General features: G+C 35.9%; 1 long non-coding RNA gene and 1 other non-coding gene across 2 annotated transcripts; one reads left to right on the forward strand and one right to left on the reverse strand.

Annotated features, from left to right (window-relative positions):
• Window positions 1-2,244: 2,244 nt before the first annotated feature.
• Window positions 2,245-4,119, reverse strand: LOC112028309 (uncharacterized). The gene is made up of 2 exons (XR_002884605.2): window positions 3,684-4,119; window positions 2,245-2,506 (listed from the first exon to the last, which is right to left on the reverse strand). It is a non-coding gene; the product is annotated as an uncharacterized LOC112028309 (long non-coding RNA).
• An 8,203-nt stretch (window positions 4,120-12,322) lies between these two features.
• On the forward strand, window positions 12,323-12,414 carry LOC111985246 (small nucleolar RNA snoR8a). Its single transcript, XR_002880035.1, has one exon. It is a non-coding gene; the product is annotated as a small nucleolar RNA snoR8a (small nucleolar RNA).
• Window positions 12,415-12,659: the final 245 nt, after the last annotated feature.

Here is a 12,659-nt window from a genome sequence, read left to right on the forward strand (position 1 = left end):
GAAATGACAAAGGGAAGAATGCTTAACATAATTAGAGTGTTAATTGGATGCATGTGTGTGTGTGTTTAAGAGATTAAATTCTTCCTGGAAACAAATCTAACAATTATGCTCTGGGTTCTAAGCCATGCTTGAGTATCTAACCCCCTTTTTTTTAGGAATAAGCAAATTTTTATTTCAAGGAAATACATCAGATCAGTACAAAGACACTACAGAAGCACAGCTGGAACAATCAGAAACACAGAAAAAACACAGTAACACATAGCAGAGAGCAAAAGAAAGTGATAAAGCATGCTTGAGTATCTAGCCTTATGGGCATTTTGAATTACTCCAGTTAGTAACATTGAGTACTCAACTTAATAGGCATTCTAAATAACTTTAGTAACTTTGAGTATTCAATCTTAATGATTTATGGATCATTGATTGTGAAGATGTCATAAACTAGGTTAGGATCAAACATCCAATACAAACCTAAAGTTCAATTTTTTTTATTTAATATATATATATACACACACACACTTGTGCACACTCTACAAGCATTTTCCTCATCAAAGTAAAGGATATTTTTTCAAACGTATGGCCTTCAAACTAACAACACAGAGAGAGAGAGAGAGAGAGAGAGAGTGACAAACTTCCAAATGAATATACCGGTAGGAAAATTACTCTTAAGGCAGAAAGGGGAAGGCATTTCAGTTTTTACTTTTCAACTTATAAAGCAAAATATTGTCACCATGCCCATATATATGTAAACATCAAACGAACACCCAGGGACCCAATTACCCAAATAATGAACCAGAAACAGTTCATAACTTAATGCTTAATTGGCCATATTCACTGACTGTATCAAAACCCACAATACCAAGGTTTAGATCTCCAGACACCAATTTCTGAACAATGTCTTTTGGCCGCTGAAACCAAACTTCCAAATTGGCAAGCTGCAAAACACATGCATATTAAAAATTTTGGCTACAGAATGTATCTAGGATTAATTATTTATATTATTGGTCAGTCACACAGGCATCCAATGGGCTTGAACCCAAGAAGTGCCATTATAATTAATTGACAAATGAATTATTGGAGCACACAATAGCACAAACATGCCACAATTTTTTTAAAAACTTCCTATACATGTCATTTTCATTGTTAGTTTTTCAAGCAACTCATACAAATTAATTCAAGCAATATGACACATACCCCACTGGACATGCCCAAAGACGCTAGGTCATATTACTGCATTGGGCAACATTATATTCTGAGCAAACATGTAAGAATTTTTCATACATAGATTAATTTTTTCTTAGTTCATTTATTTATAAACTAAACCAAACACACTAAACATGGCTAAAATTGGGCATGACTCAAGTCAGATTAATTGAGTCAAATGACACTAGTAACAAGACTGCTACTGCTTGTCGTTAAAAGGAAGGGAAAATCAACTGGGAATGCAATCTAAGCATTCTTTCATCAAACAGCAGTCATAGAAGTTTATTTCAGTAATCTTTCCACATAGAACCTAAAACTTCAAGCTTTACTTACTATTTTTCATCCAAAATCCAGATAGCAAAATCAACCAATAATTTAAGCTCAAATCAAACCAGAATGTACAAATCAATCCCAAAATCCTCTCCAATACAATGTGTGTTTAAGAGATTAAATTCTTCCTGGAAACAAATCTAACAATTATGCTCTGGGTTCTAAGCCATGCTTGAGTATCTAACCCCCTTTTTTTTAGGAATAAGCAAATTTTTATTTCAAGGAAATACATCAGATCAGTACAAAGACACTACAGAAGCACAGCTGGAACAATCAGAAACACAGAAAAAACACAGTAACACATAGCAGAGAGCAAAAGAAAGTGATAAAGCATGCTTGAGTATCTAGCCTTATGGGCATTTTGAATTACTCCAGTTAGTAACATTGAGTACTCAACTTAATAGGCATTCTAAATAACTTTAGTAACTTTGAGTATTCAATCTTAATGATTTATGGATCATTGATTGTGAAGATGTCATAAACTAGGTTAGGATCAAACATCCAATACAAACCTAAAGTTCAATTTTTTTTATTTAATATATATATATACACACACACACTTGTGCACACTCTACAAGCATTTTCCTCATCAAAGTAAAGGATATTTTTTCAAACGTATGGCCTTCAAACTAACAACACAGAGAGAGAGAGAGAGAGAGAGAGAGTGACAAACTTCCAAATGAATATACCGGTAGGAAAATTACTCTTAAGGCAGAAAGGGGAAGGCATTTCAGTTTTTACTTTTCAACTTATAAAGCAAAATATTGTCACCATGCCCATATATATGTAAACATCAAACGAACACCCAGGGACCCAATTACCCAAATAATGAACCAGAAACAGTTCATAACTTAATGCTTAATTGGCCATATTCACTGACTGTATCAAAACCCACAATACCAAGGTTTAGATCTCCAGACACCAATTTCTGAACAATGTCTTTTGGCCGCTGAAACCAAACTTCCAAATTGGCAAGCTGCAAAACACATGCATATTAAAAATTTTGGCTACAGAATGTATCTAGGATTAATTATTTATATTATTGGTCAGTCACACAGGCATCCAATGGGCTTGAACCCAAGAAGTGCCATTATAATTAATTGACAAATGAATTATTGGAGCACACAATAGCACAAACATGCCACAATTTTTTAAAAAACTTCCTATACATGTCATTTTCATTGTTAGTTTTTCAAGCAACTCATACAAATTAATTCAAGCAATATGACACAAACCCCACTGGACATGCCCAAAGACGCTAGGTCATATTACTGCATTGGGCAACATTATATTCTGAGCAAACATGTAAGAATTTTTCATACATAGATTAATTTTTTCTTAGTTCATTTATTTATAAACTAAACCAAACACACTAAACATGGCTAAAATTGGGCATGACTCAAGTCAGATTAATTGAGTCAAATGACACTAGTAACAAGACTGCTACTGCTTGTCGTTAAAAGGAAGGGAAAATCAACTGGGAATGCAATCTAAGCATTCTTTCATCAAACAGCAGTCATAGAAGTTTATTTCAGTAATCTTTCCACATAGAACCTAAAACTTCAAGCTTTACTTACTATTTTTCATCCAAAATCCAGATAGCAAAATCAACCAATAATTTAAGCTCAAATCAAACCAGAATGTACAAATCAATCCCAAAATCCTCTCCAATACACCATTCTTTTCCTACAATTTTTAGACAACCAAACAGATTCTCAAATGAATCAAAGAAATTTAATAGAACTCAAATTTCAGCACTAGTTAACGGTTAGGGATTCGAGCTAGAAAATTTACCAATTGAAAACACCAAAAATAAAATTATAAAAATAAAAAGATAATAAAAAAAAATTAAAAATTTTCAACAACAAAAAAAAATCTCAACAAAACCGATACAATACAAACTCATTTATTTTCCTACGATTTCTCAACAACCAAACAGATTCTAAACGAGTCCAAATAAATTTAATCGAGCTCAAATTCCACCACAAAGCTAACGAATTGAGCTAGAATTTCAAAGCAATTGAAATAAATATAACTGTTAAAATAAATAAAAACTCAAACAAAGACTCTTCATTTCAAACAATTTCTCCAAATACAGAATCCAAGTAAATCTATAGAAATGCAATGAAATGAAAAGCCGTAGAAGATCATACCTAGTAGAATCGGATATAAGTGTAATTTCCATAATTTCTCGGGAAACAAACAGAGAGAGACAGCTATCAACGGCTCGCTTGTCGTCGGAGAAGAGATAGCTGACCACCGCTAATCAGCCCATCAGAGATGAGATGAGCTCTGATCTTTGAGTTTTCTGAGATGAGCTCTGATCAATTTTGAGAGAATATTCTGAGATGAGCTCCGATTTTGAGAGAATTTTTTGATTGTGTGAGTGGTTTCTGAGTGTGGAGCGTGGGAAAAAAAAAAGAGAGTTTGCCCTTTTGCATTTCAATTTTGGACTTTGTTTCAAGGGTTGGAAATTTTGAGATATCTTTTGTCAAAGGTTGTCATAGGATGCATTGAAAAATGTTTAACTTTGAAGGTAAAATTAGCGCTGGAGTGTAAAAAGTTTTTACTAAAACCTAGTCCGCCTAATTTTAATCCGCCTAATTTTAATAGATTATTCAGAGGGTTGTATAGGTTTATTTCGAGGATTTTAATGACCCTCGGAATAAAGCTAATTAAACTTACACATGCGCACCAATATTTAGTGATGGTTTTGGCACTTTTTAGTCAACCCTTGAGAAAAGTGGGTTGAAAACTTGAAACAAGTCAAGTTTGTTATAATGCACTATATTCCAATTGAAGCACTCTAACCAAAGAACTAATCCTTTTCTATTTTAGGCTTCATCGGCATAGACTGATACCAGATGGGTCAAGCTATAAAGATGGAATAACATATATATTTTTTTTGATCAAAAACTCTGGAAATTTTCATTAACGTGAATCAGCATTTAAGCTTGATACATCTTTTGAGACCTGCATAGCTATAAAGGGTGGGATATCCTCAACCCATACAACACAATCTAAAACTGTTATGGCATTTTTTGCCATGAGATGGGCAGCCACGTTCCCACTTCGAAGGACATGGACTGCAGACCAGGTATTAAAGCATCCGAGGCTTTGCTTGGATCCTTCAATCACCTTTTGTATCGACTAAGGTGGGGGAGTAGGACTTGAAAGGGCCGAGATTACAGTCAAGGAGTCACTTTCAAACACAACATCCCTCAAACCCAGGTCCCACACCAATTGAATCCCTTCCTGTACTGCCATAGCCTCTGTTTCCAAAGCCTTAAGGGGAAGCTACAATATTTTACTCATTGCCCCCATAATTCGTCCCTCTGCATTTCTAATCACCATACCCATACCACAGCTGCCCCTCTCCTTACTAACAGCACCGTCCACATTGGCTTTATACCAGCCCTGTTTGGGAGGAGTCCAGGTGGGAGTAAAGGGTCTAGAGAGCTTACAGGGGGGGGGGATTTTCGTGACAGAACTCCCTCAAATACTCCTCTATGTCTCGGGTAAGTCTGTGTGCAGTTTTGCGTTGTCCACCATACCTAACTGTGTTCCTTTGATTCCATAAACCCCAAGCTGTGGCAGCAAACAGCTCCTAATCAATATCGGGTTTTCTGTCCCTAGTCTCCCACACAACCTCTAAAAACTCCTCCGTTGGGTAAGGTATGAGTGGCAGCTTGAGTCTTGATTCCCCCCAAACTTCAGCAGTAAATTTACATCCCCATAACACATGTTCAATAGATTCACATATCCCACAAAAGTCACACCCCACCTCTATATCAACACCCCTTGATTTTAACCGGTGTTTTGTTGGTAAAATATTCCTACATGAGCGCCACATGAACTGTTTCATTTTGTTTGGGCAATATAGACTCCACACCAACCTCCATAAGGCACGCATACGTGTGTTGTCTGAAGTACTTCCCTTATCTGCCTTGTGGTTTTGGTCTTTTAACCACTTTTGAGCCACCCTATAGGCACTTTTCATAGAAAAATTGCCATTGGTGGTCCATGCCCATATCACTGAGTCCTCTACAGGCCGGGAACTTATTGTCATACCTAGAATTACCTCTGCTTCATGTGGCAAAAAAACTCCCTTAACCTTGTCTATGTCCCAGGACCTTGTCTCCTTGTTAATGAGGCATGCAACCATTTCTGATTCCAGAGGAGTTTTTGGGCTTACCACCATGAAAGAGTCCGGAGTGGGGATCCATCTATCTTCCCAGATCTTCACATTCTCCCTATTGCCCACAACCCATATGGCACCACATACTACAATATCCTTGGCTGCCACCAAACTTCGCCACACATATGAGGGTCTACAGCCTATTTGGGCTTCCTTGAATGTCATATTAGCAAAATACTTTGCTTTGAACACCCTGTGGACTAATGTGTTTGGGTTTTGCTTAATTCGCCACCCTTGCTTGGCATGTAGAGCAAGATTAAACGTTTTGAAATCTCTGAACCCCATTCCACCCTTTTCTTTTGGTGACAAAGCTTTTCCCAAGTAATCCAAGCCAGCTTCCTCTCCTTATCCTTTTGCCCCCACCAAAATTTGCTCATCATAGAATTAAGTTCCTTACAAAGCGTATCTGGGAGTTTAAAGAAACTCATAGTATAGGTAGGGGTTGCTTGTGCTACCGCTTTGATAAGAATCTCTCTACCCACATTTAAGAGTAACCGACCCTTCCATCCGGTTATTTTCCTTCCAACTTGATCTTTGATACGACTAAAAGCCTTCCTTTTGCCTTTCCCCACAAGCGGAGGCAGCCCGAGATACTTCTCATGATGCTGAATAATTTGAGCCCCAAATAGCTGTTTCACTTCGGCTTGGACTCCTCTGTTTGTATTCTTGCTGAAAAATAAGGAAGTCTTTTCCTTATTCAATTTCTGCCTTGATTCAGCCTCGTATTCTTCCAATACTTTTAGTACTCTTTGACCCTCATCCACTATCGCTCTACAAAATATTATGTTATCATCGGCAAAGAAAAGATGGGAGATTTGTGGTGCCCCCTTCCTAACTGAGACTCCCCTAATGTTGCCCTCAATCTCTTCCTTTCTCAACCTGGCGGACAGCCCCTCTGTGCACAACAAAAATAAGTAAGGAGATAATGGATCCCCCTGTCTCAGCCCCCGTGATGGAATGATATTGCCTTTTGCTTCCCCATTTATCAGAACCGAGTAGGAGACCGCAGTAATGCACATTAACATAAGGGATATCCATTTGTCGTGGAAGCCCAACTTCCTCATTATCATCTCCAAGAAAAGCCATTCCACTTTGTCATAAGCCTTGCTCATGTCGAGCTTCAAGGCCATCAGAGCCTCCTTACCTTTTTTCCTCCCATCAATGCAGTGCATGGTCTCAAAGGCCACTAGCACATTATCGGTTATGATTCTCCCTGGAACAAAAGCACTCTGAGACTCATCAATAACCTCAGCAAGAATCATTTTCAAGCGATTAGCAAGAACCTTAGATCAAGGAAGTCGATACCGTACCGGTACCGGCCGTACCGGCCGGTACGTACCGTACCGGTTGCATTCCGGTATCGAAACATTAACGTTTCATTCCGGTTTAAATACCGGCCATACCGGCCATGTACCGGTCATACTGGCCAATTTCGGGCAATACCGGCCGGTACCGGGAGTACCGGCCGGTAAAGAAAAAAGGTTTTTTTTTTTTTTTTTTTAAGTTTTGTAATTTTTGAATTTTTGTTAATACTAAAGTCTAAAATTATAAATAATTAGTTTTGAATTGAGGAAATGTTTTATGGTAAACTTTTATATTTATTATAATATATATACATACACATACATACATATATATATATATATATATATTTAAAAATATAAAAAATAGCGGTAAACCCGAAACGGTACACCGGTATTGACCGGTATTCGAAATATACCGTACCGCTGGGCAAACCGGTACAGCCTCCGGTACGGTATTGACTCCCTTGCCTTAGATACTATCTTGTAGATAACGTTACACAAACTGATAGGTCTATACTCAGTAATTTTACGGGGGGCTTTAGTTTTAGGAATAAGACAAATATTGGTTTCATTCACACCACAAGGCATCACTCCAGTATTAAGAATTTTTAGCACACAATCAATCACATTTGCACCAACTAAATCCCAGTACTTTTGATAAAAAATGGGAGACATACTATCAGGGCCTGGTGCCTTTGTTGGATGCATTTGGTGAAGAGCATTCCACACCTCAGATATTAATTACACTTCAGACTCAACCTTCACGGATACTGGTGTAAATGGGAATATTTCAACCGAATACAGGACCAATTCTCTTGAACAACTGTTTTTTGGACCATCCGCAACTTTCCTGAAGGAACAAAAAACTGTTACACTTTAAGACCTTCACCAGGCATAGACAATAACTATTTGATCCGAGTGAGTTTCATGTATGGGAACTATGATGGCAAAGGCAAAACCCCAACATTTGATTTGTATCTTGGAGTAAACAAGTGGGACACTGGCAGTGACAGATGCATCAAGTACATTAACAAAGGAAATTATGCATCTATCCTTATCAGAAGACATCTATGTTTTTGCCTTGTAAACACGGGCAGTGGGACACCTTTCATATCAGTGTTAGAGGTAAGACCTTTGAACAATAATACTTACATACCTAAATCAGGATCACTGGATCTCCTTCGGCGGTTCGATTGTGGTTCAACAACTTATAAAACTTACAGGTAAGCCACTTTCAGTGAGCATCCTCCTGGTAACAAACAAGTTTATTATATTATTTTTATTTAAGAAAGATAATTTATTTTGGATCTATAAATAAGTAGAGAACTAATTGATACTTAATTCAATTATTAGCTCTTAGAGAGGAAATTACTGTTGTCGTTGATTTGTATTGAGAGAAGTGTTATGGTTGATTTATTCATTATTAGATAGATAATTTTATTTAGTAAGTAGATTATTTGAAATTAAATTGTTGAAATTTTTCTATACAACTATAATGTTGAATTATCGTATTTATCTACAAAATATTATTGCCTAATGTTTTTGTATTTTTATTACAAAATTTTAAAATATAAAAGTAATATATTCATACCGTACGCATATCATTTGTTCTTTATTTTTGTATTTTTCTGTCGAATTTTTTATGTACTTTTCCGTAAAAAAATGTTATATTATATCCATTCGTATATTACTAACTACGGTGGCCGTGAAGACCTTGTTAGCCTTTGATGAGAATGAGCTCTGCTGCTTNACTTAGTACAGCCAGCTATTAAGGTACATGCTGAAAAGGCACTTTTTCTTGACCCCTTCGATAAGAAATACAAGATTTAAGGATAATGAGGTATAAAAATGTCCAACAATTTTATCTCTGAAATGACATACAGCGAATAGTCCGAGTTAAATCAAAATTGGGAGCTCTAAAATTTTAAAAGATGGTGAGGAATTAGAAATGGAATAGAGAGCGGTGTTATACAAAACTAGAAATGGTTCCTCTAATTCTGCAACCTGGGTTGCAAAATTCTCTAGGTCTTAGCTCTAACACTGATATGAAAGGTGTCCCATTGCCCGTGTTTACAAGACAAATATAGATGTCTTCTGATGGGGATATATACATAATTTCCTTTGTTGACGTACTTGATGCATCTGGCATCATAGGTCCCATACATGAAACTCGCTTGGATCAAATAGTTCCTGTTTTTTCCTGGAGAAGGTCTTAAAGTGTAACAGTTTTGTTCCCTCAGGAAACCCCAGAACTGCTGATCAATATTATTGGTCCTGTATCCGGGGCAATATTCCCATTTACACCTGTGTCTGTGAAGGTTAAATCTGATGTGTAATTGATTTCTGTTGCTCCATCTTTATAGCTTGAGCCTTCTGGTATCCCACAGTCGATGCTGATGAAGCCTGAAATAGAAAGGCATTAATTTTATGGTTAGAGTGATACAACTGATATATAATGGTGGTCAAAAGAATTAGATTGTCAAACCTAATTGATCCTGGGAATGAACAAGGACTGTGAGAGTAAAAGCACCATGAAGTATTATTGCAAATAGAAATTGCTTTGCCATTTCCAACACAGCTTAGATTCCTTGGCGTGCCTTCTCAGATTTCAATCCTATAAATAGTGCTTTGCTCCAAGTTGGATGTTGAGAAAGTCTTACATCGATGAGATTAAAGTATTTGAGCAACCAGGTCCATTACTTCTGCATCGAAGAATGATATTTCGCTGACACAAATTCTGTCTTTGTCAAAAGACACACCAACATTTCTTTAACCTCAAAAAAAATATATATAAAATTAAAAAAAAATTATATATATATATATATATGTTGAAGTACGTGTGTTTCAAACTCTTAAACTATGCGTGTGTCCCACATTAGTTAAAGATGTGTTCTCATGTAGGTTTATAAACCATTGTACCACTTAAGTGTTAACTTGAAAGATAATGGGCTAAAGGTTAGAGTTGGGCTTGAGTTGGGTTTAGGCTTGTCTCTAACTATTAGAGGCCTAGTCCTCTAGTCAGCCCACTTGTCTTACATGTTGGCATATATAAAAGCCTACAACTCACACTATTCAAGTCATTTTTTTTTCTCATCTTCTCCAGCAGTATCCTTTTGTTTTTGCTCTGTTTTTTGCTGCACAGAAAAAATTTCAGCTTCAATGTTTTTTAAGGAAAGGAAAGGCAAGTAAGGTTGTTCCTAGTTCTTCTTACTTGAGTGTGTGATCAACTTGAATAAATTACTATAGTCTAATCTTGGGGGTTGTTCGGCCAAGAGAGCCATTTACACCGAGTTTTACTCCGAGTGGCATGAATCAACCTTTAAAGACAACGCATTTTGCGTGATTCTATAATTGTGAGATTTTTCTAACTCTATCTATTTATTTTTGTTATTGCTAATTTTTTAGGGTTTGTATTGTTGAATCAAAACTTGTTTATTTAGCTATATTTTCCAACAATATATACATTTCCTTTCAAATCCATCTGTTGGCACTGTCTCTAAAATAGTTGAACTAAAAGTTCTTGACAATGATGGCAAATTTTTTAGAATCTAGTCCGTGGTGCTTATAGCCAAACAAATGCTAGGAGCTGTTTGAAAGCATAGACGGCAGAGTAAGAAAAGTTGTAGACTTTGTTTTTAGAGACTGTCATCCTCCAAGACGATGGTTAAGTCATTGTATATAACTATATATTATTTAATGTCATAATTACAAGTCCGTCAGTGTGTATATATATATATATATATAGCATTTTGTCAGACTATTCCAATCCTTGTCAATGGAATCATCTTCATTTAAAACAATTGTAGGGGCCATTTTGTGTTTTGGGTTGGGCTGGACTGCCTTCTGCGGTGATGGGCCTGAGTATTTCTAAGTAGGAGAGTTGAGACCAGCCCAACTGCAACCCACTTTGAGCCAGGTTGTGCGCAAACTTGGCATCGTCTGCCAGGAGAGTACTTACGACAGGCGGAGCTGTTACAAATAGTTTACGGCAGGTAGATATAATAACAACAAAGAAATAACAGAATACAGTGACCTTTTCTTAATGGAAAAATGGGAAAAAGGACTGAGTGATCTCTATTTCTATGACAATCACAGTAATAATAATGGTAATGATAATAACGGCTTTTACAAAAAGGAGTAATTGATTGAGCGATAATAGAAGTTAGTCGAAAATAAATATTAAGTCAAGTTTGGGTCCACAGTGGCAAAACTGAGGAGGAAGAACGCTTCCTCTCAATGCAACTAATCTCCCAGGAAAAAGATCCTGCCGTGGGGATTAATGACTTTGAGGGAATCGGACCTGAGTACTTGGTGCCCAAGGGAATCTCTTTTTTGTTTACTTTCTCAAAGAGAGTAGGATTTCGAAGGGGAGAGAAGGAAGATGACCTACTGGTGCATGCCCATGGTATCTGTTTCTCTCCGTTTTTCGTTTTTCTCTCTTATCTTTTCCTTTTCTTTGTTTTTCTTTTTACTTTGATGAGAATGAGCTCTGCTGCTTTGGTGAATATATATCCAAAAAAAATATATATATATATATATATATATATATTTGCCATTTTATTTTAAGGTAATTGCAAAATTAACCTTCTAAGTTTCTTCATATTTCATATCAATTTTCTAACTTTGTTTTTGTTTATTTCAGTCTTCTAAATTTTAAATTTATTCAATTAAGGTCATTCCGTCAACTTTTGTTAAAATTTTTTAAAAAACAAAAGATGGAAAATATTTTTTAATCATTAATTGATTTTTTTTTTAATTTAAAATTTTGAAGAAAATTTTAAAAAATTGAAAAATTAACCACAACATATAATAGAAGTTTATGGAAAAACTTTAATTGAATAAACTTGAGAGTTAGAGGACTAAAATGAATGAAAAAAAAAAAAAAAAGTTAAAGAATTGAAATAAATTTTGATAAAACATAAAAGATGAGTTTTACATTTTAGCATTATTTTAATTTCAATCTAATCCGGCTGTGATTAGTGAAAAACTCACTCACTCCGTTTAGGCCCAAAATGAATGCAGACTCAAAGTTCAGGCCCAATCCAACACTGGTAGACTAGGGTTTCGAATTAGGGTTTAGAATTTTCTATATAAACGAGATCTGTCAACTCTGAATCTCAATCTAGCACTGCGCCTCACATTTTCAATTTTCGATCTTGATGGTATGTGCAATTTGCAAAAGCTCTATGAACTTCAAAGCTGTTAGCTTTACCTTTTGCCCCTCTTGGTTTTTTTTTTTTTTTTTAATTTTTGAATTTTTGTTGTTGTTTGGTAGATGAGAAAAAGTGGGTTGTTTGCGATGATTATAAAAAATTCCTCGTACTGAATTGCTATAGCCATGGCATGACAGACACATTTACACCCATAGAATATGAGCAAAACCCATTTTCATTACTGTTAATTTTGTTGTGTTTTTAGTTAATTTTCTCACATATTATTGGATTTTATCTTTTGGGTATGTGTTAGTTTCTTTAGTTTTGTATTTCCGTGATACTGACATATGCTTGTATTTGTTCTTCTGGGTGTGAAGAATTCAACTGAAAAAAAAAAATGATGGGATTGAATTCAATGAATTGAGATTTGATGTTTTTGTAAAAACTCTTGTCGACCTCTATTCTGTTTGTGGT

This window comes from Quercus suber, unplaced genomic scaffold (genome assembly GCF_002906115.3).
Source record: "Quercus suber isolate HL8 unplaced genomic scaffold, Cork oak 2.0 scaffold_29, whole genome shotgun sequence".
Lineage (NCBI taxonomy): Eukaryota > Viridiplantae > Streptophyta > Magnoliopsida > Fagales > Fagaceae > Quercus > Quercus suber.